Source organism: Mustela erminea, chromosome 11, assembly GCF_009829155.1.
Source record: "Mustela erminea isolate mMusErm1 chromosome 11, mMusErm1.Pri, whole genome shotgun sequence".
Classification (NCBI taxonomy): Eukaryota; Metazoa; Chordata; class Mammalia; order Carnivora; family Mustelidae; genus Mustela; species Mustela erminea.
Genome location: NC_045624.1, coordinates 6296900 through 6323841, shown reverse-complemented (window position 1 = coordinate 6323841; position 26942 = coordinate 6296900). Strand labels below are relative to the sequence as shown.

At 45.2% G+C, this 26942-nt stretch overlaps 5 non-coding genes across 5 annotated transcripts; all 5 read left to right on the top strand.

Annotated features, from left to right (window-relative positions):
- The first annotated feature begins 11546 nt into the window (after positions 1-11546).
- Positions 11547-11618, top strand: TRNAC-GCA. The gene has a single exon. It is a non-coding gene; the product is annotated as a tRNA-Cys (tRNA).
- Positions 11619-15736: 4118 nt separating this feature from the next.
- TRNAC-GCA lies at positions 15737-15808 on the top strand. Its single transcript has one exon. It is a non-coding gene; the product is annotated as a tRNA-Cys (tRNA).
- A 914-nt stretch (positions 15809-16722) lies between these two features.
- On the top strand, positions 16723-16794 carry TRNAC-GCA. Its single transcript has one exon. It is a non-coding gene; the product is annotated as a tRNA-Cys (tRNA).
- A 1310-nt stretch (positions 16795-18104) lies between these two features.
- Positions 18105-18176, top strand: TRNAC-GCA. The gene has a single exon. It is a non-coding gene; the product is annotated as a tRNA-Cys (tRNA).
- Positions 18177-25012: 6836 nt separating this feature from the next.
- TRNAC-GCA lies at positions 25013-25084 on the top strand. Its single transcript has one exon. It is a non-coding gene; the product is annotated as a tRNA-Cys (tRNA).
- Positions 25085-26942: the final 1858 nt, after the last annotated feature.

The window sequence follows — 26942 nt, the reverse complement described above, 5'->3', positions numbered from 1 at the left end:
TTTATAACACTCCGATGCTTGTTTGAATTTTAAAAGATTGTTTGGACTTATTGACTACTGGAAAAAAAAATATGATGATTCAAAGCTTCAAGGCCTTTCTCTTGTTCCCACCCCCTCGTCACTTGGGGCCCCCAGTAGTGGTGGTGGGGAGGGCCATGCTTCGGAGAGAGCTAGCTCTGGGGTCTCAAGTGCTGCTGAGTTTCCGTTCTTTTTTTCTTTAGATTTGCTTATATATTTGAGAGAGAGTGAGCGAGGGAGAGAGAGCAGGGGCAGAGGAGAGAATGTCCAAGCAGACTCCTGCTGCGTGTGGAGCCCGACACGGGGCTCGGTCTCACGAGCCATGAGATCGGGACCTGAGCCGAATCCAAGAGCTGGATGCCTAACCGACTGAGCCACCCAGCCGTCCCTGGTTTCCATTCTCAGCCAACCTGGAGGTCAGCCCCTGAGGTGGCTTAAGAGAGCTGGGGTAAGGGACACCTGGGAGGCTCAGTTGGTTAGGCGTCTGCTTAACGATCCCGGGATCGAGTCCCACATTGGGGTCCCTGCTCAGTGGGGAGCCTGTTTCTCCTTCTGCAGGCTGCTCCCCATGCTTATGCTTTCTCTCTAATAACTAAATAAGATCTTAAAAAGAGAGAGAGAGAGAGAGAGAGCGAGCAAGATGGGTTAAGGTGGGTATGTAGCAAATGTGTAGAGGAAGTTTCAGGGCCCTGACATCCGTGATTGCCCTTCATACTTTCTAGAACCTTTTGTAGCCTCAGTTATTCTAATACACTGATGTCAGAACTTGTCTACGCTGCGGGTGCCAGTGACTGATGACAGCCGAGAGAGTGACCCCTCATCCCAGGGCCCCTGCACCTTCCACGGGGACAGAGCTCTCAGCCTCAGGAATGAAGGCTTGAGCCCTAGAGCATTCCAGGCTTCCTCAATAGAGGGAAAGGCTCTGGATCTGGGTTCTCTGGGGCAGAAGTGAGGTCACTCGGAGCTGGTAAAAATGAGGAGCATAGCAAAAGAAGGTAGGTGGGCCTTCCTTTAAGCAAACTCCACATGTGGAAAAATCCAGACTTATATGAAACAAGCATCAGAGTTTGTTTTTAAGTTTATTTTAAACAGTCAGTAACTGAAGTTATTGAATAGTTCCCCACAGCTTTTGAAAATAGGAGAATTAGATTTCTCACCGTGTACATTAAAGAACACTTACTGTGCAGAACATGGCCCACCCCGGGAAAGACATTATTAATTACAATAGAATCAAGCTTATTACTAGATTCTGACTCATTTTTACGAGAGATTTTGAAGTTTTATAAGGCTAACCCTTGAGTCATTCATTCTGGGTGACCTCGTAATGAATACAATACTGCCTTAGGGTTTGGGGGGGTGGGTGGCAACCTGTCACTTCAAAGACTAGTCACCTCAAATTAGGAGTATTTTATAGGGACACCGAGTTATTTCTAGCTTGGCTAGGGACAAAAGCCACTCAGTAGAAACAAGTCAACAAGTCCATACTGAGTTACTAGCAGATTCTCAGCCCGGTACTGGGCAGGAGGAGTATATAATCAAGGTGACCATATTTTCTAAACAAAACCCCCAGGGTTTTAGTATCACAGAGGATTTTTATGTCACTTATTGGCGCTAAGAGATAGTCTGGGAGGTATAATTTGGACCTCAGCTCTAGAAAATCTGGGAACAATTTAATAGGTTCCTGTGGTAAAAGGGTATATCTGAAAATATAACTGTCCAAGGGGGACACCCGGGTGGCTAAGTCAGTGAAGCCTCTGCCTTTGGCTCAGGTCATGATCCCTGGGTCCTGGGATCGAGCTCCGCATCAAGCTCCGTGGTCCACGGCGAGCCTGCTTCTTCCTCTCCCTCTGCCAGCTGCTCCCCTGCTTTTGCTCTCTCTCTCTCTCTCTCTCTCTCTCTCTCGCAAGTAAATACATAAAGTCTTTTTTAAAAAACCTCAAAAACTGTCCAAGGAAAACCAGCACACAAGTTTATTTGTTCAACAAAAACCACTTGGGGTTCAGCACAATGATGACAGGTGCATCACTACCTAAAAGGAGGGCCCTGTTCGGTGCGGGACGGATGTGGACACGAGCAATGAGAAGAGGATAAATCCGGAAACAAACCCGGGAGAGGGAAGGGGGGCTACGTCTTGCCTGGAGGGTTGGGGTGGGCAGAGAAGGCTTCTCGAAGCCACTGCCTGAACCCAACAGTGAAGGGCCAGCAGGAGTTTGCAAAGCAGACGAGGCTGGGGAAAGAACATTCCAGACAGGAATCAGAATGTCTGAAGCACGAAGGGGCAGAAAATTAAACAACACACTTCTAAATAATTCATGGAAATTGGAAAATACTTCGAAATGAATGATAATTAAATAGAATGTATACAAAGTTTGCATTTTCCAGCTCAAATCACATTTAGATAGAAATTTAAATCCTTAAATGCACATATTAGAAAAAGAAGAAAGGCGGCACCTGGGTGGCTCAGTGGTTTAAAGCCTCTGCCTTCAGCTCAGGTCATGATCTCAGGGTCCTGGGATCGAGCCCCACATTGGGCTCTCTGCTTGGCAGGGAGCCTGCTTCCTCCTCTCTGTCTCTGCCTGCCTCTCTGCCTGTCAAAAAAAAATCTTTAATAAAAAAGAAAAAGAGGGCACCCGGGTGGCTCAGTAGGTTGGGCCTCTGCCTTCTGCTTGGGTCATGATCCCAGGGTCCCGGGATCGAGCCGCACATCGGGCTCTCAGCTCGGCGGCGAGCCTGCTCCCCCCCTCCCTGCCTGCCTCTCTGCCTACTTGTGATCTCTCTCTGTAAAATAAGTAAATAAAAATCTTTACAAAAAAGAAAGAAATAGAAGAAAGGCTGAGAAATCAGTAATCTAAATGACCATTTCAAGAAATTAGAAAAAGAACAGCAAATTAACCCCCCCAAATGCAGAAAGAATGAAATCATAAAGATAAGAACAGAAAACAAGTGTTCCTGGCAAAGCCAAAGTTGGTCATTGAATAAGCCAAAAAAATCGATAAGCCATTAGCAAGAGTGATCAAGAAAAAAAGAGAGAAGGTACATATGGATAATATGAAGGCTGACAAGTGAGGGGTCCTTGGCAGGCTCAGTCGGTAGACCTCAGGGGCGGGCTCAAGCTGCACATGGGGTGTGGAGCCTGCTTAAAAAAAGCGGGGGAGGGGATGACAAATGAGCGAATACTTTAGGTCCCGGAGACACCAAAGCCGTATAAGAAGAATATTACGAACAACTCGATGCCAAGACATCTGAAACATTAGATGGAATTTTCAAGGAATTGTTGAATTCCCTGAAAAACATAATTTATTAAAACTGACCAGGAAGAAATAGAAACTTGAAAATTTTCATATCTATTAAATAGACTCCTGAACTAGAAATGTTCCCAGAAGGAAAACTTGAGGCTCAGATGGCTTCACTGGAGAATTCTTCCAAATATAAGGAAGAACTAATAGCAAACACATATACGGTCTTCCAGAGAGTTAGAAAAATGGGGAATACTCCCTAACATATTTTATGAGGCCGATGTAATGCTGACATTTAAACCCGACAAGGTCAGAATGGACTAGTAGAGGCCAATCTTTCTTATGACCTAGATGCAGCTGAGAATATCTAAATGAATAAAACATCGTGACCAATCAGATTTAGTCCAGGAACAAATCAAGGTTGATTTACCATTGATCAATAGAATTCATCACATTAATAGAATAAGGGAGGAGAATCACACAATCATTTTCATAGACGCAGAAACAGCATTTGAAAAACTCAACGTCTCTTCATGATGTAGAAACACTTAGCATACTACTCATGGGCAGTGTAGTTTCTTACAGCTGCTGTAACAAAGAGCCTCAGACTTGGGGGCTTAAAACAACCCACATTTATTATTTTATACTTCTGTAGGCTGGAAGTCCAAAATCAGTTTCACTGTGCTGACCTGAAGGTATCCCCAGGCCCCAGAGAAAGAATCCATCCCTCGCCCCTTCTGGCGTCTGGTGGCTGCCCAGCATTCCTCGGTTTGTGGCTGCCTCCCTCCAGTCTTGGCCTCCAGGTCATATTTTCTTCTCCTATTTTGTCCGTGTCACGTCTTCTTCTGCCTCCCTCCTATAGAACACTTGTGATTGCATTCAGGGCCACTCAGATTATCTAGCATAATCTCCCATTCCAAGACCTTAACTTAATCACCTCTGCCAAGACATTTTTTTTCCCCATATAACATAACATTTATAGGTTTCGAGGATTAGGACTTGTGATCTTTGGGGGCCTTTACTCAGCCCTCCGTGGAAGGTAATGTTATTAACCTGATAAAGGGGGTTAGAAGATTTTCATAGTAAGCATCACATTTAATGAGATACTGCAAGGTTTTCCTTTGAGACTGGGAAAGAGGAAAGGACCTCCACGGTCACCACTTTTATTCGACTATGTTTCCAAGGTCCTGGCTAGTACAGTAAGGAGAAAGAAAAAAAGAAAAAGCACAGATAATAAGAAAGGAAAAAATAAGATTGCCATTAATTACAGTTGATAGTATTGTGTGTGCGGAAAATTCAAAAGAATATACAGATGAGGATGCCTGGGTGGCTCAGTTGGTTACACGTCTGCCTTCGGCTTGGGTCATGATCTTAGGGATCAAGCCCCATGTTGGGCTCCTTGCTCAGCGGGGACCCTGCTTCTCCCCGCTCCTGCTGCTCCCTCTGCTTGTGCTAGCTTTTTCTCTCTCTCTGACAAATAAATAAATAAAATCTTAAAAAAAGAATATATAGAAGAACCACTGGAATTAAGTGAATTTTCCAGATCACTGGATACAAGATGACAAGACAAAAATCAATTCTATTTCCATATGACAGAAATTTAAAAGGTAGAAAAACCACGAACAGTGCTATTCCAATATCATACAAAAAACCAACTACTGAGGAATAAAAATAAAGATGTATAATCTCTACAGAAACCTATAAACCACCACTGAGAAAAACTAAAGACCTAAAAAGTAGCGGGATATACTAAGTTAGTAGAATGAAAGCCTGAGAAAAGCAACAAAAACAGTTCTCCGCCCATCTTTACAGATTTGAATAATCTCAACCAAAATCACATAATTTTTTTGTGGATATTGACACATTGATTCCAAAATTTTTATGGTCGTGCAGAAGGCCAGGAAGAGTAATGCACTCGTGAAGAACAGAGCTGGGTGAACTGTACCACTAGAGTTGGCATATACAGTAATCAGATGGCGTGGTAATGATGGGCGAGAAATTATGTGGATCTATGGGGCAAAAGAGAAAGTCCAGAAAATATGTGGGGACCTGATTTATGACAAACTTGGTGCACAGAGTAGTGAGGGAAAGACTGGCTTTTCCGACGTGCGCGGCTGGGTTAGTTGGATAAACCATGTAGAAGAAGGTCTACACTCTCATCCTGTACATGAAAATCAATTCGTGGTAGACCGTAGCTCTGAATGTAAATAAATAAATAAATAAAATAATATGTTTCTGGAAGAAACCTGAAAAGCATATCTTTGTGATCCGATGAAAATGTAATGATTTACTCACGAGAATGCAGAAAGCATGAAACATCAAGGGGGCTACTGATAAATCAGACCATCGCAGTTAAGAATTCAGTTCATCAAAAGACAGCTTTAAGAAAGCTGAAGGTCAAAGAGAAGATATTTGCGATGCATATAATTAACAAAGGACTTGTATCCAAATATAAAAGTAATGCCTACGAATCAGTGAGAATAAAGACTGACAACCCTACAGAAAAATGGGAGTGGAGCAGGCATTTCACAAAAGACACTGTCCAAATGGCCAATAAATTGGTAGATACAACCATCCAGGAAAGTTGTATGTCATTAACTACTGAAACAGAACGGTTGCATAGCTGTGATCCAGTAATTGTGCTCCTAACAGAAGTGCACATACGAGTTCATCAAAGACAGGCACAAGAGTTTTCTTAGCTGCCTTTTCGTAATAGCAACAACTGGCTGGCAACAACTTAAATCTTCTTTAACAGGAACTTAGATAAATAATGAATATTCATCTAGCAGAATACTATACAGGTATAGAAGGCAACAAACCTTTCTTACACATGCTGGTGTGGAAGGATATCACAAACAATAAAGGGAGGCAGATACATAAAATCCAAAACTAGGACACAGACAGGGCCAGAAGTTAGAAGAGCGGTTGCTTTGGCGAGAGGCTGTTAACAACTGGGAGGAGGTACAGGTGTGGGTTTTGGGTTACCGGTAATGATGTTTCTTCTTTTTGTTTATAAAGGAACTAACTTTTTATTTCAAAAAGTCTCAAATCTATAGGAAAGTTATAAAAAATTGGTACAATGAAAATTTTAATACCTACCGGGGTCACCAGTTGCTAACATTTTGCCACATTTGCTCTATGTGTGTGTGTGTGTGTGTATGTGTGTATGGGTTTTTTTTCCTGACTCCTTGGAGAACTAGACTAGAGTCTAAGAACAAAGGCGTTCTACCTAATCACAACACACATGGGAGGCTTGTCAGTCTTGAGATCCAGGATTTATTACGCAATCCATAGTCTATATTTCTCAATTCTCCCGATGACGTCGTCGTTAGCTGCCTTTTCTTTCCAGCATAGGCTGCCGTCAAGGCTCGAGCACTCTATGTGATGGTCCGCGAGTTTAGAGTGCTTCGATCCGATCTGGTCTTCGGTTTTCTTTTGTGAAATTGACAGCTTTGAAGAGTCCCCCTCGGGCAATTGGCAGAATGGTCCCTGCGATCATCTTTCACAAGATAGCATGGCTGGATCTCGCCAAGAGTATGTAAAGTCCACGAAGAGGCCCCAAGGATGTGTTAACAGTTAGGATAGTGGTTTACTTTTGGAGAGAAGGATTTGTCTGATCGTTTCCTCATTATTTGAAGTTCAATATTTTGGCAAAATGACTACATAGGTGATACTATGTCCTTCTCACGTTTTATGTTACATTTATGTTTATGTGTTATATGTGTGTGTGTGTGTGTGTGTGTACATATATATATTTATCTTATGTCCATGCATTGCAGCAAAAGGCAATGATGCCACTTGGCTCCGCTACTGATGAAGCTCAATTTGATGATTCTGTTAAAATGATGGTTGACGGATTTTTCTGTACCCTGTTTCCCAACCATCCTCACCTTGCAAAGTTAGCATCCTTTAATCATTCTTACCAAGATCGGTTATTACACTGATGGTCATAAAATGGTGATTTGATATTTCTATCAGTCCTTTTACATCGATTAGTTGACGTTTTGGGAAAGAACAGCTTTCCTTTCTCCACCTACAATTTTTTAAAAACCCTATTCACGGATTCTTTGATGAGCTATCACAATTCCTATCTTTGTTCGGATGCTCAAATTGTTCCAAATTGAGCTAGCACGAGGCCTTTTCATGTGAGCCCTGCATTCTGTTGACTTGTACTGACTAGTTGGGACCTTCTCAAATTTTGTGGCATGAGATGTTGCATTGTTCACTTGTTGGGTTTCCTGCCTGGAAACCATCCATTTCTCCAAGAGTTCCTGGTTCCTTTTAATGGTATTTAGTAACCACAATACGAGCATTAGGAGTGCTCATTGACACCATGTCATTTCCAGCCATTTTTGGCGGGGGGTGTCAGGAAATGCTTGTGTGCACACGTGGGCACATCCGTGTGTATCACACTGTTGTTGACAATTCCAGTCCCTCTCTAGGGGGAATTCCAGTTCCTCGCCTTCCTCCACTCCACATTAATATCTCCTGCCCCCCACAATTAGAGCCCTGGTTCCCCCGAATATCAATATAGTTACTCGTTTGCTCAAAAATAGATTTTGGAAGTTATAAAGCAACTTGCCAAGTGAAGTTCAATGTCTTGTTGTAGTTCAAAATCTATCTATCTATCTATCTATATAGCAGTGAGAATTTTTTTTTTGTGGTCCTGTTATCAATATGACATACCACTAGGCTTTTGGGTTTTGTTTCTGTTTGTTTTTAGGTTTATTCCCTTCTACTTATTGTGGGTTTTTTTTGTTTGTTTTTGAAATGTAAAACATTAAAATGACTCACAAGTCAAGGCATTATGACCATGTCCACTCGGGGAAGAGCCAGGGAAATGAAAGCATATATCCAAAGATTTGCCCATGAATGTTTATAAGAAGCTTTATTTATGAGAGCCAGACACTGGAAGTAACATAAAAGACCAGAATAGGTGAGTGGTGAGTGTTAAAAGAGCCCTACCATAGAACAGTACCCAGCAAGGGAAAGAAATGAACTATTGACACACATGACAACAGGGACAAATCCCAAAGCATTTCTGCTGAGTGAAAGAAGCTAGACAAAAAAGTACATAAAGTGTAATTCCACTTTTATCCTAGAAAATGCAAAATAAGCTAGCGCAACAGAAGGCAATTGGAGAGTGCTTTGTTTTGCTTGTTCCTGCCAGCGTAACCCTAGGGATGATCCTTTCCACACGGACAATATGGGTTCTGGTTGCTGGCTTTCTTTGGGCGCTCCTGAACCAGGCTGATAGGTAGTGCTCCCCCGGGAGATGCCCCGGGAGCCCTGAGACCCCAGCACCCCATCCTGAGACACCAACACCCCTTACGGGCCAGTCTGGGCCTCCCCCCGCCCCCCCCCGCGCGCCGGCGCGCGCCCCCCCCCCCCCCCCCCCCCCCCCCCCCCCCCCCCCCGCCTCCAGCCTTCTCCATCCGGATAACTGCAAGCTCCTCCCTGTTTCCCTCCCAGCTCCTGGGGGTAGAAGCCTGCCTTGCCCTGCTCTTCTCTATCCTTGACCGTCCTAAGAAGGACTGAACCAATTCCCCCCATCACGTTCTCTCCGTTGAAATGCCCAGTGTAATTTCTGATTTCTGACTGTACCTTCCCCCAGCAAATCTCTCCTGATGTGTGACTCGCCTTTTCACTTTTTTTCTGGAAGCTTTTAGTACAGAGAAGGTAGTTCATTTTAATGAACTAGAATGCATCATGGATCCTTTATTCATGGGTTCTAGGCGTGTGTCTTAAGGAAGACATCCTTCTATGCCAAGTTCCTTCAGGGTGTTTCTCTTATATTTTCTTCTAAAAGTTTAAAAGCTGTGTCTTTTATATCCAAGTCTTCCATCCACTTGGGGATTATTTTGTGCACGGGTATCCCGCTGTCCCGGCGCCCATGTTGGGAAGCACATCCTTTCCCGCTCTCAGCCTGCCATGCCACCTTCCCCATAGAGCAAGTTCCTCTCTATGGATGGCTTCATTTCTGGAATCTTCAACCTCCTTTATTGGTCTTGTGTGTCTGTCCTCGTGTCAGTACTACACACTGCCTTGCAGCTCTAGGATAAGTTTTCATATCTAATAGGGCTAGTTTTCATGTCTAGCTCATTTTCTTTAGGAAAAACCCTATCTGTCCCCAGCCCTTTCTCTTCCTGCATAATTTTTAGCACTAGAATGTCAAACACTATGGTAATCCTGATTGGGATTTTGATTGATATGGCATTAAATCTACAGATGAATTTGGGGAGCATTAACATCTTTACCAAATTATTATTTTGTCCTATCCAAAAACATAGCATATTTCTTTGTTCACTTAGGTCTCCTTTAATGTCTTTCAAGGAAACTTAAAAATGGTCTAAACGAAGGTTTTGGGGGCACCTGGGTGGCTCCGTCAGTTGGGCATCTGCCTTCGACTCAGGTCATGGTCTCAGGGTCCTGGTCTGCTTCCTTCTGCACCTCCCCTCTGCCTGTGCGTTCATGTCCGCGCGCGCGCGCTCTCTCTCTATCTCAAATGAATAAATAAAATCTTAAAAAAAAAAAAAGGATTTGTACAGCTTAAATTTGTTCCTAGGGATCCTGTATTTTTCTTACAGTTTTAAATGACATCTTTTCAAATATTTTATTTCTAATTCTTCATTACTGGTGTACAGAAGTAGATTTGATTTTAATACCTTTATGTTTTACCCTGAAGATTACTAAACTTGATAATTCAAATAATTTGTGGTTATTTTCTAGTGGGAAAATCATAGTATCCATGAATAATGGCTGTTTTATTTCTTCCATTCCATTCCCCGCCCCTTCTTTTGCCCTAACACACGGTCTCTGGTTTTAGGTACAATCCTTTCCTTGCTTCTAGCTCTTGAGAGAAGGCTTCCAACATTGCCCCACGGAGTATCATGACTCGTGGAGGGGGTCTTTGTTGTTGTATTGTTGTTGGCGCCCTCCTAATGGATTTTGTGAGTCTCTCTCTCTCTCTCTCTCTTTTTTTAACAAGAGGAATTTAGTTTGGGGATTTCTCTGATTCCTTCCCTGCCTTTTCCCTTCTCAGTAAGAGGAGAAAGTTGCTAAGAGAGCCGGAAGACCAGCAAGGGAGAGCTGCTGGTAAGGGCGTGGTGTGGCCAGGAACCAGCTCATCTCTGGCTAGAATGAGGGGCGCCCCAACTTGGGGGAAGGGGGTGCCAAAGTTTAAAGGGACAGACACCAAAACACCAGCGGTGTTGCTTTGGCTGGTGGCGTCTCAGATAATCTGTATTTACTCCATACTTAAATGCCTTTGTGAAGTTTGCTATCTGTACGTCCATCCAACAAATTTATCATCTGCTAATTTTGATGCTTAATGTCATGGTGGGCGCTGTAGAAAATGGGGAGGTGCTGCTTTTCATTTTTTCAACAGGAGGGTTTATTACCTATGGAATAAATGTAAGGACTAGACTCGATTGGAAGAATGACGGGGAGATACTCCTCTTCCCCGGGGCTTTCCTTTGCAAGTCTCTGTGCCCTGCAGAGTGCTGGTTTCCCCGACACACACAAACCAGGCACTCTCATGGCCTCTTGTGGCCCTCTGGGCGGGTGTCTTTTCTCTATGCTTTTGAAGTCAATGGTCTTTTGATCTTGGTGGTGTGTTGGCCAGGAGCCAGCCAGGTTCATTCGCTGGGGCTGCAGTGCTGGGCCTCAGGGCAAGGGTCCGTCCAGCAGAGGCATCTCGGGCCCTGGTTCTCGCGCACAGTCCCTGCTGCTCCTCTCCAGCTGCGCTGACCTTCTGGTGGGAGGCTCCTTGGGACAGTTGGGACAGCTTCCTGGGTCCTAGAATGGGGGGTTGAGACCTCTCTGGCTAAATAATTCCAGTAATTTGTCTGGGTTCAGTCAGGACCCTGCCAAAGGTCAGGAGGTGGTGGTGGCGAGAACACAGAGCAGGGGGAGATGAGCAGAGAAGCCCGGGACCCATCCAGCGGTGTGGGGGATGAGGGTGGGGGGGAGGGTGCAGAAGGCAGGCTGCAAGGAGCCGGAGCTTGCTGCCGACCACCAGGAAGGCAGAAGGGGTCCAGCTCTTAGCAGTGAGTTTCCAAGCAGCGCCTTCAAAGTGGGGCTAAGAAAAACCAGGCTGCAAGATTGTGAGCCAAGAAGTTTCTGGGAGTTAGAGTTAGGTGGGGGGGATCTCTGTGGGGGGGCGGAACAGGACCAAAAGGCACTCATTTCTTAAAGGGAAACTTTCTAGAATTCAATAGAAATTTCAGTGCATAGGGGAGCTAGATGTTGCAGTGCAGGTGAAAAGGAATTTATTAGACACCTAGCAAAGCAGGGGGTATAGCTCAGGGGCAGAGCATTTGACTGCAGATCAAGAGGTCCCCGGTTCAAATCCGGGTGCCCCCTGACTCAAGTTTACTTTTAGTAGCTACACCAAATGGTACCTTCAGCCTGGCCCTTGATGTTTGGCAGACTGGGACAAAGGAAAGTCCCAGAACCAGGAATGTGGTACAAGCCATGATCATGTTGTGCTGTAGAGATGATATAAAGACTCAAGGTGTCTGAGCAGGAGAATTACCAGGGAACATGGGGAAACACATTCAGTTCCCAGGCCCCCAGTCCGGAGAGTCTGGTTTACTGGCCTGAGCTGGGGCCCGAGGAGCTTGACTTCTCAATGACACCCTCCTCCTTCCTTTTCGTCCACCCACATCACAGAAACACTAGATAATTCTTCTGGGCTGCACCACTTAGCAACTGCTGTTCTGGAGCATTCTAAATGCCTTTCTAGGGTAACATCGGGGCATGTAGATGTCTTGGTCCTACACTGGGGGGAGGGGAAGCTGCAGGGCTGCCGGGTGGAAGGAGGTTGGGGCCAGGGGGAGGAGGAGACGGGCAGCGATGGGTCCGGTCTGCGGTGGAGCTGGTCTCATGGGCTGACCGAACACAAGCAGAGGTGTTGATGGGGCGACACAGGTGCTTAGGAGCCAGCTAGAACTGGGGCACAAGAGGAGACAGGGGGTCTATCTACAGATCAAGTGGTCTCTCATTCAATCCACATGACTCCTACCCTATTCAGGTTTTTACTTCCGAAGAACTGCCTTTCCGCCACTGGGTCCTGCGAACTTGAGTTTTCCTGCAAGGAGAGAAGGGAGCTCGGATGGTGCAGATCTTGGCCAGAGAGCCTCGCCAGGTTCTTGTGGCTGCAGGTGAACTTCTCCGGGACTGACCGAGACCCCCTGTTGACACTTGCCCTTAGAGCCTTGCAGATGTCACCACACATCTGCATACCTGCACACCATACCTCCGTGGCAGGGAGAATGGAGCTTCGACTCCTTCTGTACGCACTCCATCCCTGCTGAGCACAGGACTGTGCCCGCAGCAGACCCCTAGGGCTCCGGTCGCTCTGCCCTGGATGCTCTGCACGGAAGTACGTGCACAGAGCAAGGGACCTTAAGGAAAGGCAGCGAGGGGGCCCTTCGGGGAGCATGCTGACTGCCAGGAGCTGGCTTCTGCCTTCAAAGGGCTGCAAGCCACCTGGCTCATGAGGCCCTGTGCCACCCTGGGGCTACTTCTCTGCCCCCTGCATCCATACAGGGACCCCGGGAATGCACTGTGGGATATCTGCTTTCCACGCGCCTGTCTCTGCTGCTGAGATGGAAAGCCCCGACCAGGGTGAGTGCGCCGCAGCATGTTTTCTCAGGAAGATGAACAAGATGACCCGGTTAGGGAGCTCTTTAATGCTGGCTGGTGGAATTTCGGAGGCAGACTGGAAAGGCAGTGGTTTCAGTTCTGTTCCAATTAATGCTCAGTTATGTTCTGTGCCGGCATCTAGATGGTGGACCAGTTGTCCCTCGAGGGCGTTCACATTTCAGGTCAATATTCCCACGTCATGATCACATGGCGGGGTATTTCTCGCCCAGTCATTCCTGCAAGCTGTATCAGACTTCAAGGTGTCAATTTACTGCTCTGTTTCATTCCACTTGAAATTCTCATCCAGGACATCAGGAAACCTCTCACTCTATTTGACCTCACTCTAATTGACCTCTCCAGACTCAAAGGCAACAGCTAAAAGCAAAAATCTAAAGTCAGTCCTGCATAATCCCTGGCAGGTCCCCCCCCCCAAAAAAAGGGAATGATAATAGTCCGTCATAATATCATTGTAGCTACAATCTGCTTAGTCACATAAAATATTACCCTAAGAGACAAATACCGTTATGTGGTAAGGGGTAAGGCGGTTTCTTTGCATGTTTTGAAGACTGTAGAAGGAAGCTGGTGCCTCCTCCAGGAAGCCTTCTTGGTTCTTACAGAGATGCAGGAAGGGGTAATCAGGGCGTGAGAAAGAGCTTACACAATGGTGGGACATAAAGTGCCCCCAGGGGTGTCCTAAGTGCCTGGGGACAAAGAGAAGGAAGGGTGGGCTGGAGCTCCAAGGGAAACAGGGACCAAAGGTTGAAGGGCTTTATATTCAAGGCTCAGAATTTTGTTTTAGTCTACTGAAACCCTCCATCCTTTCTCAGCCCTCCAGACTTTTCTTTCCCGCCTCTGCTCTTTGCAACCATTTTTACTTCTCACTGAGGTCAGGTCACTCTGCTCTGGTGGGAGAGACACTGCATTGCCCCTCAGACCACTCTGCCCTTTCTCCTCCAGAGGAGAACCTGGTGGTACTATTTAATCAACATTATTTCCTGAAGGCCCAAGGCATAAACGTGTCTTTTTAAGATAAGCCAGGAGTCTCTGGGAAGCTACATTTGTTGGATGAGGGCCCATGAGTCGGGCCAGGAGGGAAAGGAGGGAGTTTGCCACAAGGAACTCATCTTTCTGAGGCCAGAGTAGACCTTGTCAAGGTTCCAAACTCTGTGGTTTTTATTTGTAAACTTTACAGATTCATGACGCAGGAGATGCAAAGTAGTGAGATGTTCAGAACCGTCTGTGTGCATGTTAAGTCAGACTACATGAGGGGCACTCGGAATTGAAGCAGACCTCTTGGTCCGCACTCTTACCCTAGAAGCCGAGACCCAGGGTCTTGTTGTTCTGTTGCTTTTCCTTTGTTCTCAGTGTGCCTTCCAGCTCACCGCAGGCCTGTTCCTTTGCTAGGCAGCCTGCTTACCTGCCCTCCCCTCCACACCCCCAATCCCCGACCTGTGTCCCCATCCTGGCCTTCAGCAGTCCCTCCTCATCCCTGACATCCCCATCAGCCAGGAGGGAGTGGGGGTGGAGAAGCTAGAGTTGCTTCCTTGGAGCTCATTTTGGCCCTTGGGATAGCTAGGGAGTGATTAAAGGTTGTGGAAAATCTTAGATATTCCAAGAAAACTAAGCAGTTGAAACATGAGGTTATCACTAACTCCAGGAAAAACAAAAAGTTTTACCAGAATTCTTAGTTCCACTTAGCACTATGAAAACTATTAACTAGTAACAGTGAAAATATTAAACATGGAAACATAGAAAATTATTTAACCAAAAGTTGAGATATAGTTATAACAGAAAATTGAGAAAGGAAAGAGACATATAAGTTATAATCTTCATCATAAAAGTAAGACAATTGATGCTGAAACTTGATTAAGTTAGATGTTGCATATTATGAGATATTTATATTATTTGAAATCATGGCAGCAAAGAGACTAAAAGAAACAGACAAAACAGTAAAGGGTGGTTGCCTCTGGGTGGCAGGAAGGAGATACAAAGGATTGAGTGTTTTGTGAAAAGCTTTAAAAACACTCTCTGACTTAAAAATAATTTCATAAGATACTTCAATAAGGGGTTCCTGGGTGGCTCAGTGGGTTAAGCCTCTGCCTTGGGCTCAGGTCATGGTCCCAGGGTCCTGGGATTGAGCCCAGCATTGGGCCCACTTCTCTGCCTGACTCTTTGCCTACTTGTGATCTCTGTCTGTCAAATAAATAAATAAACTCTTAAAAAAAGATACTTCAATAAAAGCACAAAATATAATATTAAAAACATCCATGTTCTGTGGGTGGAGGTGTAGCTCAGGATAGAGCTTTTCATTGTAGCTCAGGAGTTCTCTGGCTCTGTGTAGTCCTCATGTCTCCATGATTTTCTAGGACAACTCCTTGGTCCAGGTCAGGGACTGGAAATTTCACTAACCTCCCCAGCTACCACCCTCCAGGTTTGGTGAATAAGCACGCACACTGGAGAGACATTTTCAGATGTAAGTACTGCATGTGTCTCCAAGAGGATAGGCAGAATCTCTTCAAGTTGCTGTTTTGTGGTGTAGAATAAGAGAAACTCAGACAAGTGAATCTTAAAAACCCTTCCAGTAGTTAAAGTCAATGCTCCTTCTAGCTGCTGCTGTCATCACAGACTGAAGAATAGGGGGACATGCAGGCGTGTGGAGGGGAGAGGCTGGGGGCTCTGGGGACTGGGCAAGGACCTTTCTGGGGTGAGTTTGTGGAGGAAGAAATTGCTGGTTTGATCAACTCTCTGGAGACAAGTAGAAACTCCCCATGTGTTATAGTTCTGGGTGTGACTATGAAGGTGAAAGGTGCTTATTAGATACTCATACAGAGTAGGGGGGTATAGCTCAGGGGTAGAGCATTTGACTGCAGATCAAGAGGTCCCTGGTTCAAATCCAGGTGCCCCCTGCCCTATTGTTTTTCCTATTCACAGCTGTTGCCCATATTCCAATTTCCTTTCACCCATGCTAATTATGACCCTTCCTGAAATTGGAAGCCACAGGTCAGCCCTTGCACAAAGGCAGTCTAGGTGGATTGCCCCTTACATGTTTGCCTATACCAATGCTCTGGATATCTCTCTTGGTATCTAGCTTTTTCTCCTTTCTCTTTATATCTAATTTCTTCCACTCTATTGGGTCTTCAAAGAGAAGGCAGAGACACATGCTGGGAATTCTGCTGAGCTTTTCCAGGGCAGACCAGAGATCAGACAGTACTTCTCAGGATCAGACAGTAAATGGTAAACTTAAATCATCGCCCTCACCTCTCCTTCCCAGCAAAAAGAGTTTGGCACAGTGGAGTCATGGTGAGACCTACAGAGACAAATCATAGCATCCAGGTTCTCTCCATGTATGATAGACATTTCCCTCTGGGGGTCTGGTTTTTCCCACACCAGCGCCCACTTCAATCTTCTGGGTCTAAAGCCTGGCTTAGCTACTCAGACAAGGTTTGCTCCCAACTCTTGGAGCTCTGCAACACTGTCTGAATTAAGAGTCCATTTCTGTTTTCACTGAAGGGAGAAAACTAAAGAGTGGGGGCCCTGATGGGGTGGGTAGTTTTGGAGACAGCTGGCCAGGTCCTGGGCTAAATAAAAAAGGCAATGGGAAATGGATTGGAGGTTCTCCAGGCAGCCTCTCTCCTTTTTTCCTCACCAATGACGGACTGGGGACAGAGGCCTGGGAAGCCGCAGGGCTGAAGGAAGATGTCTTGCCATGAACCAGGTCTGGCAGTTTCCAGAAAGCCAGTCCTGGAAGGGGGCCATTTTCCAGAACTGAGTGTTATAAAACAGATGATGAAAGGTATTACTTATGAGGTTTCTATAGCCTGGGGGTATAGCTCAGGGGTAGAGCATTTGACTGCAGATCAAGAGGTCCCCGGTTCAAATCCGGGTGCCCCCTTATTTATGTGTAAATTTGGATAGTCCATCCTCCTGCTTCCCAGTTAAGAAGAAAGGCACCAGGAAGCTGTGCACGGATTATCCATCCATACTCACTGACCACCAGCGATTGGCCAGTGCCAAGCTCTTTGCCATGCTTCAGAGTTGCGAAGACAAGTTATTCCTTGCATACATCCAGCAGCAATAGGAAGACCCCAAAAGTTCCTGTGGGAAGTCTGATTTGATTCTAGGGGTCACTGCTGGGGTGAGGTAGGGAGTGTCACCCCAGGTAAGTGGCTCCCAGTGTCCCTTGTGCCTCAGGTTTTACATCTATTAAATGGGGGTAGTACCACCTCATAGGATGTGTGTGTGTGTGTGTGTGTGTGTGTGTGTGTGTGTGAAAGAGAGAGAGAGAGAGAGAGAAGTTAAAGCATTTAGAACACCACCTAGAACACAGATGTCAGTTGTTATTATTAGCTGCAAATCTGCCCTCAGGTAAATGGACAGATGGCGGCTGTGTGTCCTTTCATTATTGAACTATTTTGGAGAGTGTCTGCTAAAGACAAGGATTTTGGTCTTAGTGGATATTGCGTTATTCTTTCCAGTGGATGTGGAACTCTAGGACCAATGTCCTCTGGAGAAGTTCATAAAACCAGGCCATCAGGGATGAGGGGGTCCTTGTCTCTGTTCCCTGTGGCAGAGATGCTATGATTGGTCTAAGCTGATTCCCGACTAGAGACTTCTTTCCAGTCTCTAAAGAGTTGTTCCTATAAACCCAGTTTATGTAATAGAAACCCTGAATCTCTGTTGAGCTCATAGCATTTGGACCAACAGCCCATTTCTGTCTGTGGACTCCAGGGCCAGTGAAAGATAGAGACCATCCTCTACAGTTTCTTGTAAACATTAAGGGAATGGAAGTGTGTTGAATTGGCAGTGTGGTTACACCTGACCTTGTCTGCTCTCCTTGAATCAAAGTGGCCAGGGAGGCCTGGGTCTGTGGTTTTGATGGAGAAAGGGTAATCTGGTGCCTGCTGAAAACCAAGCAAGCAAGTCAGAACCTTTTCTTGGTAACAGGTTGGCCAGCTCTTGGGCTCAACTGAAAAGGCAATGGGTTGGGGGTTCTTCAGGTGGCTTCTCTCTTTTCCTTGCTAATGACCTCACCAGAGACTGAGGCCTGGGAAGCTACAGGGCTGAGAGAGGATGTCTTACTATGAACCAGGTGTGGCAACTTCTAGAAAGTCAGTTCTGGAAGGGGGCCATGATTTCATTTTGCAGAGCTGAGTGTTACCAAAGAGACAACAAAAGGTATTAATTACATAGAGTCTACAGCCTGGGGGTATAGCTCAGGGGTAGAGCATTTGACTGCAGATCAAGAGGTCCCTGGTTCAAATCCAGGTGCCCCCTTATTTATGTGCCAAGGGTTTGCATTGGAACTGGATTGCAATGGGCATGGCATCCTGCATTCTGGTCTGCAGGGTTCCTGCAGAGACTTATGTTCTTGTCACATAGGACTCTTAGGGACTGGTGTGTTTGGGGAGAGACTAGGTGAGGGAGGTCTTGGGTTGACACAGCTGTGGTTCAAGGCCATGCTCTCTCCTCTGAGCCTCACATATCCCCAGTCAACCTATACACACCTCCAGTGATCCTCGTTTTCTCTTTTTGCTGCTCTCTCTCCCATTGCCAAGGCCAAGGCCAAGGTAGACCTCAACTACTTCCTGCAGGCCTTCTGAGTCTATTAGCTTGTGGGAATAATTGTGGGCTGACATCTCAAACAGATCTCCTGCCCACCTCAGAGAGCCATGGAATTGGGAGAAAAGTCACCTGGTTGTTGAAGAGGCCCTGGGCTCCTGAGTCAGACAAGGACTCAGAGCTGGAAACTTGCCTGGGTGCAGAAGTTTCCTGATCTCCACAGCTCACCCACTTACTGAGGGAGAGGGATCTTGACATTGAAAAACAGTTCAATGAACAGAATGTAGAGTGAGTAGTGGGCATGAAGATGAGATCCAGAGACCTCTCAGTCTCCTGTCTTGTGTACTAGATCTAAGCTATTAGGTGTCCTGTCTCCCCACAGAGGAATGAGTATATGTTCCCAGCAAGTACCTTTCCTGTGTTGAAGCCACCTAGGTGGTTTTTCCATCCTGAGTAAGCAGGGCTGACCTGTAGGGAGCAGGCATGCTGCCCACTGAAAATGTGCCTGTCTTTCTGGTGCATATGCCCCCTTACCCCTGGGTTCCCCTGGGCCACCTGGGAGCCCTCTGGCAGAAGCTCTGCAGCCTCCCTTCCCCCAACCCTCTCTCTCCCTGGGGCAGGACAAAACCCCAGAGAGCAATCAGCCCTCTCAGTTAAATTCCTCAAATGTTTCTTATGCTGAGCAAGAGGCCAGGCCTGGGGGTCCAGAGATGAGAGAAATCTACTCAGATGTTTTCCTTCCTCACTCTTTTTAGAGGCTCTCCTTCTTGTGAGGAAGAGTGATTTGCAACATAAAATATATTAGCTAGAGAGGAGCCTGGCCACTCTGGGCTGACTCAGTGAGTGCTCTGCAGAGATGGTGGGGTCAGTTGGGTCTGGATGGTGAATGTCAGGCAGTGTGTGGGGAGCACATGCACAAAGAAACAAAGATGCCATGTGTTTGGAGCATTTTCTGGCTCTAGAAGGTATGCAAGGGCACCAGTTTGCAAGTACTTATGTGTGCAGAGTGGGTGCACACGTGTGTGTCTGTGCACATGGTGACTATGCAGGGGACAGGGTGGAGGGCACATGACTATGACCTAATGTCAGACACGGACATTCAGCAGAGGAGGGTCTGTTTGTAAGGGAGGTTTTGGAATTCAGACTTCGTTCTGTGGGTCATAAGGAGTCCTGCAGACTGCCAAGAAATAGCAAGGCCAGTCCCTTCATTTCAGGACATCACTTAAGAGCCATTACAGAGAGTGCTTACATGACTGAGTTTGCCAAAGGACCCTTCCTTAACTAGTATTATTTTTTGAGCACCTTACTATGTGCTAGTACCATGTCTAGCTGCTTACCTGAAGTTAACCATATTTGTTGCAAGAAACTCGTCCTTGTTTAAGATGAGGAAACTGAAGCTAACGGAGTTAAAAAAAAAAAAAAAAAAAGCCTGCCCAGTGACACAGATGGAATAAGGAAGTGGATGCAGAAAAGAAAAGGAATTCCAGAGAAGCTTTCAGGATAAAATATACAGGACCTGGTGACAGATGAGATGTACAGATGAGGAATCGTGTGAGAAAGTAGAGTTGGAGAATGAGGACTACTTTTGTCCAGAGAGAGAAGTAAAGAGGAGCTACAGGGAAGGTGGAAAACCTAATCTAATTTAGGCTGGAGATAGGAGCAGGTTTTTGGCCAGGGGAAGGAAAAAGATGGAGAAAGAATTGAGTCAGTTCAGTCATGGGGACCAGAGTGCGGATGGAGTGGTTTACTTGGAAGGGGGGATGGGCATGCTTTCCTTGAGACGAACAGGAAAGAAGAAAGGTGAAGACAGGGGCCTCTGAGATGTGGTGGGAAACCAAAGAGCTGCTGTCTTGCTGCTTCTGTCCTGTCTGTTAAGCAGGGGTAGCGTCTTGTGCTGGAATGAGGGGCAGAAGAGGGGGAGGGAAGCATGTCCCTGTAATTGAAACAAAGGAGTCAGGTATCTGCTGTGGGGTGGGGTGTAGCTTAATTGGAGCTATGATCGGATTCTGCATCTCTGTGAGTCCACCTTTTGTGGACAGTGAAAAAATTGCTGTTCCCTAGAGACACTTGTCTCCACCCAGGTCAGCACAGGAAAAGTGCTAGTGATTTTATTCTCTAGCTCCTTGTTTTTTATTCTAGGCAAAAGCCAATCCCAAGAGTCTAGGTCACTCTCAGTAGCAGATAAAGTTGCTGGTTCCCTTGCATACACTCTGGTTCCAGGGTCTGTCAGCCCCACACTCACCATCTTTTGTGTGATCCTATCATCAAGAGAAATCTGTTAGCTCCATGGACTCCTGCGGATTTTTACCAGTTCCATTCCACGGTGCAGGGATCTCATCTCTCAACTCCCGGGGTCTCTTCCTATAGTTGCCAAAAGGAGACAGGAAAAGAGAGCAAAAGAACCTAGAACTTGAAGGACAAAGAAGATAGACAACTTAAACCAAACTGTTATCCGTACTAACATTAAATGTAAATGTATAAAATACCACAGTAAAAAGACAAAGAATGTAACTGGATTTAAAAAAAAAGAACAAATAATGTAACTAGATTTTTAAAAAAAGAACAACTATAGGATGTTCACGCAAGATAGGTAGAAAACATAAGTATATAAATATATTAAAAATAAAAGGACAGAAAGAGATGTAATTATGATAAATATATATCAGGTAGCTATATTAATACCAGACAAATAATTTTTGAGGCAAAAATCATTACAAGAGATAAGGATGATCATTTTGCATTGATAAAAAGTTTAATTCACCAACTAGGTACCACAATTCTAAATCTGATGCACCTAAAAAAAAAGTCTCAAAACATATGAAGCAGAAATTAACAGATTAAAAAGGAGAGATGAACAACTTTCCAATTGTGTGAGAGATCTTTAAGACCCTCTTTTGTGAACTGAAAGGACTTGCAGAGATAATATCAGAAAGATATAAAAGATTTGAACAACATGATTAATAAACAGGATTAACACATAAAGAACCTCACACTCAGCAATTAGAGAACATGCATTTTTTTTCCCCAGTCACTCATGGACATTTCACACAAACTGACCATATTCTGAGTGTAAAGCAAGTCTTAACTAACTCTAAAGTATTTCAATCACAACAAATGTGTAGTCTGACCAAATTAAATTAAAATTCAAGTAACGATAAATAACGAGAAACCTAACAAATAACTAGAAAATCCCCATCTTCTTAGAAATTAAAAACTATACGTCTAAATAATCCAGGGGCCAAAAAGAGAAATTGCGACTGAGTTAGAACTACATGATGATGAATATACCAGATACTGAAACTTGTCAGCTGCAACCGTGACAGTGTGCAGAGAGCAATTTAAACCTTTCCTGCACCCACATCTTTGTGAAAAGAAGAAGGTGAAAATTAATTAACTCTGAATCTATCCCAAAAAAGATTAAAAAGGGCCATAAAGGGGTGTCTGAGTGGTTCATTTCGTTCAGCAACTGACTCCTGATTTTGGCTTAGGTCGTGATCTTGCAGTCATGAGATCCAGCCCCATGTCAGACTCACGTGCTGGGTAGGCATGGAGTCTGCTTGGGATTTTCTCTTTCTCTCCCTCTGCATCTGCCCCATCCTCTCTAAAAATAAAAAATTTAAAAATTAAGCAAAAATGGAAAGGGACAATAAAGCCAAAGGAAAAATAAAGAAAGTAATAAATATGAATTAATGAAAGCATAAATTGATTAAATAGAAAACAGATAAGTAAGAGATTGGGCCAATGAAGCAAAAGTTGTTCTTTGAAACAAATAATAAAAATGATAACCCAGACAAGACTGACAAAGGAAAAAAAGAAAATGCTAATAATCAATATGAGAGAGATTTGAAAGGATACATTATTACAATTTCTAAAGACATTAAGAGGATCATAGGATTATGTTATGAATGACTTTGTGCCAATAAGATATAATATTCAGGTGGCATGAAAAATTTTCTAGGACAATACAACTTACACCAATAGAATGAGTGAGTTTAGCTGGCCTGAGGTGGGTCAGTGGAAAGTTCCACAATTTTAGCTGATCGAGGTGCCAGTATATTGACTTCCTACCCAACAAATGGCAAAGCTCCTCACTCTCCTGTCCCCCAACAAGATCATTTCCTACACCAAAACTTCTGCTTTTCTGTGGTCCCTCCAAACTTCCTTGTAAATTCATGATATCCATATCTTCATATAGCCAATGAAGGGTTTGTATCCACAACATAAAGAAATTGGACAAAACAAGAAGAAGAATACAGACAACCCCACAGAAAAACGAACAAGAGATTTGAATAGGCCCACATGACCCATCAGGATATGAGAAGATGCTCAAATGTTCATTAGTCTTTGGGGAGATGTGGTGGAAATCACAAGGAGAGAGCACTAGATTCTCACCAGAATGGTTAAAATGGAGAAGACTGGTGGTACCGAGCATTGTGAGAATATGGAGCAGTAGTAAGTTTCCTATGTTGTCTATAAAAGTACAGTTTGATATAACCGCTTCAGAAAACTAGCATTGTCAGTTAGAGTTGAAACTGTGAATGCTCTCTTATTCAGCAAATCTATTCCAAACTATATACTTTAGAGTGCACGTACATAAAAGAAGGTTCATACCAGCATTTCTCTTAATAGCTCCCAACTGGAAACAGCTTGAATGCCCATCGGCAGTAGCACAGATAAATAAATCACGGTACAGTCATACACTGGAATGCCAAACAGGAATCAAAAAGAACACACGACTGTCACGGTGGCAAAACATGTGTGAGTCTTAGAAACCTAAGGTTGGGTGAGAGAAGCCAGACTCAAAAGAATAAATCCAAAATCAGGCAAAATTGATCGCTGGTGAAGGAATGGTGGTTATCTTTGGGGAGAGGAGGCAGTTGGGAGGGGTGCAAAGAAACCCTAAAAATGCTAGAAATTTTCTGTCTCGATTTGGGTGGTGGTTTTGGATGAGCGTGTATGTCAGCATTCATTGAGCTGTACGTTTAGAATTTGTGTGCTTTGCGTAAATCACACTTCAACAGGAAGTAAGTAAAAACAAGTTAATTGCATCTTTCATTTCGAGAATGTCTTGATTAGTTTTTCAAATATATGTGATCATTTCTGAGTCTTCTGCTCCTCAGTTTTGATCTCATTTCTCTCTTTTAAGATCCTCATTGATTTATTCAAATGTCAAAGGTGGAGTCTTTGCAGGTCCAAGTCCAGTGTTTCCTATTTCGTTGACTCTCACGGATATTAGGTAGTTTCCTTGTGCATTTTTAAATTTGCTCAGCAAACAGTGACATAGAGCTTCCCAAGTGCCAGTCCTGATTCAAGTGTTTAATGTGGACTAACTCATTTGATCTACCCACCCGTCCATCAAGTATATGCTATTATCATTTCACAGCTTATGCAGTGAGGCATAGAGAGGGGAAGTAACTGGCTAGAAGGCGCACAGCTGGGGCAAGACTTGGAGCAAGGCTCTCTGCCTTCAGAGCCGATGGCGTGGGCCTCTAGGCAACGCTGCTTCTCACACACTTGGGTTTGTTAAAACCAGGGATCTTGCTGGCACTCAGTCTCTGGCCTCTGGGGAGTTCTGCACTCTTGCAGGTTCATGAATCTTTCCATTTGACCTGGCAGTCAGCCCTTTTGGGCAGAAACAAGAAATCCTGGGGACTTTAGCATCAGGGTAGAAATCAGTGTAAAGATGAGAGTTTCTGCAGCCTCCTGGCCAGGACGGGGAAAGAGAAGCTTCCAGCGGACTTTTGAGGAGATTGTCAGACATCCAGGCTGGTGGGTAGGAGGAGGAAATGCCAGTAGTGGGGAGAGACAGTTTGCAGAAGAGAAAGTTTGACAGCTCCCATGACGTCAGTGGGGGCAGGGACTTGGGATGGCTGGTGATGCAAAGATGCAAATCAAAGTAAGTTTATCTCCTGGACAGGATCAGGCATGGCCCACAGATCAGAATGCTGCCAGGTCAAACGGGGTTCTTTTCTAGTAACATTTCTTGGTCCTTGAATTACATTAGCATAGGTCGGTTCGTGCTTTTGGGGATGCCTAACTCTTCTGCCGTCTACTTCTGACCACTTTTTGGAGTGGTTCATTCTCCATCTATACTAACTGAAGAAGGGGTTGCTGGGAGGATCACCTTGTGTCCTAGACCATGATTTGGTAGAGAGTACCCTGAACCAAATGTCAGCCCACGAGGGTGGTGAGGGTCAGACCTTCATGACATGGGTTTGGACAGACACTAAATCATGTTAAGTTTCTGGTTTTCAGGTTCTCACCAGGACAGGCATGGGGATCTGCCTCCCCATGCCATTCTAGCAGCCATCATTAAAGCTTCTCCAGGCTGCTGCCTGCCCCTAGGGGCTGTAGGCCAGGAGGACATAGGCTGGGGGCTTTGGGGGGAGGGAGCCCATTGCCTGATATGCAGCATGTTGGTGCATTTTCACCCAAACGGGCCAGGCAGTTCCTGAGAGAGGTACTTCAGAAGGCGTTACTCATCCCTGTACAGGTCGTCTGGGTGTGGCTACACAGATGAAGAATATTAATTCAGTCACCCCATAGCAGCAGGGGGTATAGCTCAGGGGTAGAGCATTTGACTGCAGATCAAGAGGTCCCCAGTTCAAATCTGGGTGCCCCCTATTTATTCCTAATTTAAATTGAAGCTGCATTTTTAAAAACTTCCTCTTCCTTATTAGGCGTCAATGTGAAGTTGTTTTCCCCTGAAACCATCCAGTGCTGGGCCTTAATACCATAGTTGCTCTGTCTGCCCAGCTCCTTGTGTTCTGGGTCTCCTCCGATTCATCCCTAAGTGGGCAGCATCAGTGATCTGATGTGAACAGTATCTTCCAGGGACAGTCCCCGTCTCTGCCTTTGTGTCCTCAGGGCTCCCCCTTCTCAATTCAGGCTTTCTGTGAATGGGGTGGATGGGGTCTTCTCTTTCCAAGCCAAAGGGCTGGGATCTGTGGCTCCCATGTTCACGTGCACGTTGAGGAACTACTGAAGACGTTCGTATGTCTTCTTCAAGCTTTACAAGTAAACTTCTGCATAAGGGACCACTGAATTATATCATCCATCTCCAAACTAGAGAGTGTATTGACTTTCTGTGGTTTGGAAAAGGAGCATCTGGGCATGTGGGTAGACAATCTCAGAGTTCATTCTGAGTTCTGAGATATGGCATGGGATTCACAAGTGATTTCTATGATGTCTTACACCAATCATCTTTTATGACCTTTCTCCCAACTCCCTAAAACACATTTCACCACCCTCTAGGCTTTGATCAATAGCAGAATTCTACACTTTCGATGGGCTAAAAACAGGTTTTCATAATAAATTATTTGACAGCAAGAAAGCTTCAATCCCTTTACACAGGACAGCGGGAAAAGGCAGCAGAGAAGCTACTGTGGTCGGACTTTGTCTAACTCGGTCAGCTGGCCCAGAGCTCTCTGTCTGACACCCCGGGTTGAAAATATTCTCTATCCTGAGTTCTGTTATCAGCATTACAGCATGAGGGCCTGAAAAAACAAAACTTCTTTTATCCTCAGGGATGTGTTTTAGAGTTTCCCTTTCATTGAAGCTTGATTCTTTTTTGTTAGAGAAAGACTCAAATTTCTGACTTATTTTTCCAGTTCCATAAACACTTAGAACTTTGGCCGAGAGCCGGGTGGCTTGTCCCTTTCCTGTCCCTGCCCTCCCACGACACCTTCTGATACTGAAAATGACGTCTGGTGGCAGCCTCTGTCCATTTCCTCCTCCTCCCCGTGGGGCCTTCCATAATTGTGTAGGAGCTGTTTCTGTTTCTTGCCCTTCCCAAGAGCTCCCTAGTGGCCCCCACCCCCTGATTTAGCCCTTTCCCTCTTATGGGAGAGAGCCTGTGTATATGAGACCATGTATATGATTTTTATCGCTAAGCTGGGGCTGGTCCCTTTTTCAGTTGTCTTGCTCTGACTGTGAATACGAAAACCTTTCTCTACCTTTGGAAATGTCATTCTTTGACTTTATTGTGAGTCTCTGTTGGCCTAGGAGGCGAGGTTTCTCCTCATTATTTTCAGACTCCTACACAGTCTGTATGCCTGTTGGGATACTTGGGTCATAGAGGCCTCTGGGGAGGCTGACAGGTCAGGGCGGAGAAGGCAAGTGTGGAAGAGGGCAGTGTGGCTGAGGGGCTGGGCTGTGCTGGGGTCCCCAGAGGTAGTGAGCTAGCCCTTTGCTCTCAGAACTACCAAGGACATTATGCATCCTAGCTGAGTGGACAGTGGAATCTTGCTATGTGAAACTACAGCAACAGTGCTGGAGGGGAGGGGGCAGAAATGACAAATTCCTGCAACCACCACAGGCAGAAGTGGAGAGGGAAGGACAGGCCAGGAGGGGCTTGGGGTTTGGGGCCAACAGGAGTCTAGGCTTCCCTAGAGGGAGATACAAAATGATCATCTTTATCTCTTGTAATGATTTTTGCCTTAAAAATTATTTGTCTGGTATTAATCTCTTTCTGTCCTTTTA